Here is a 1,501-nt window from a genome sequence, read left to right as displayed (position 1 = left end):
AACAAAAAAAGACACAGATATCAAAAGAAAAATTATTAAGGATCAATATAGAAGTAACTTCAAATACTCTTAAGTAAATACAAGCTTATCAAATAGAATGTTACATAAAAAGGGTAATACATTATGACCAAGTAGGCTGTTATCCCAGGAATACCAAGATTGGCTTAACATTGAAAAATCAGTCTATGCAGCTTGTCATATTAAAAGACTAAAAATAATGAAAACCTAATAATCTCAATAAATATCTAAGAATTGTTGGAAGAAACTTAGCAGCCATTCAAAACAAAAAGTCTTAGTAAACTGAGAATTGAAGGGCATTTTTCCAACCTATTAAAGATCACTTACTAAAAATCAATATCAAGATTGGAAATAAGGCAAATGTCTCCCTTCACTTATTCAAGTTTGGCTAAGATCCTTGCCAGAGAAATGATGCAAGAATAATTAAAATTGAAAAATTATATACCAACTAGGAAGGAAAAAGTAAAACTACCCTTATTTACATTGAGCATTTACTGTCAGTTTTTTCAAGTTTTTATTTAAATTCCAGTTAGTTAACATATATTGTATTAGTTTCAGCTGTAGAATTTAGTGATTCATCACTTATATACAACACCAAGTGCTCATCATAAGTGCCCTCTTTAATGCCCATCACCCATTTTACTCATCCCCTTACTCTCTTCCCCTCCAGAAACCTTCAGTTTGTTCTCTATTGTTAAGAGTCTGTTTTCTGGTTTGCCCCTCTTTTTTCTTCCCTCCCCATGTTCATCTGTTTTGTTTCTTAAATTATGCATATGAGTGAAATCATATGGTATTTGTCTGTCTCTGACTGATTGATTTTGCTTAGCATAATGCTCCCCAATCCACATTGTTGCAAATGGCAAGATTTCATTCTTTTTTGACTGAGTAATATTACATTGTGTATGTATATATATATATCACATTTTCCTTATCCATTCATCAGTTGGATAAAAACAAGAGAACTTAAATACACCAAAAATAGTAAGTAAATTTAGCACAATAATACAGGATTATATTTAAAATATATTTTTCTACATGTTAGCAATAAAGAAATGAAATTATGAAATGTATAGATATAAATCTAATAAATTGTGTGTAATATTTTTACAATTAAATCAGCAAAATTTAATGAAGGAAATCAAAGATCTAAATAAATGGGGAGATATGTTGTGGACATGAAATAGAAGACTCAATGTTATTAGGTGTCATTTCTCACTGAACTGATATGTATACTCCATGTAATCATATTCAAAATCCAGTCATATTTTTTCTACAAACCAAACCAAGAAGTTGATTTTAATTTTTTTTTTTTTAAAGATTTTATTTATTTATTCATGAGAGACAGAGAGAGAGAGAGGCAGAGGGAGAAGCAGACTTCCCACGGAGCAGGGAGCCCGATGCGGGACTCGATCCCAGGACTCTGGGATCATGACCTGAGCCGAAGGCAGACGCTTAACCATCTGAGCCACCCAGGCGCCCAAGA

The sequence above is a fragment of the Phoca vitulina genome, unplaced genomic scaffold, assembly GCF_004348235.1.
Source record: "Phoca vitulina isolate PV1807 unplaced genomic scaffold, GSC_HSeal_1.0 scaffold3, whole genome shotgun sequence".
Classification (NCBI taxonomy): Eukaryota; Metazoa; Chordata; class Mammalia; order Carnivora; family Phocidae; genus Phoca; species Phoca vitulina.
The sequence above is the reverse complement of the archived record's forward strand: the minus strand, read 5'-3'. Positions refer to the sequence as shown.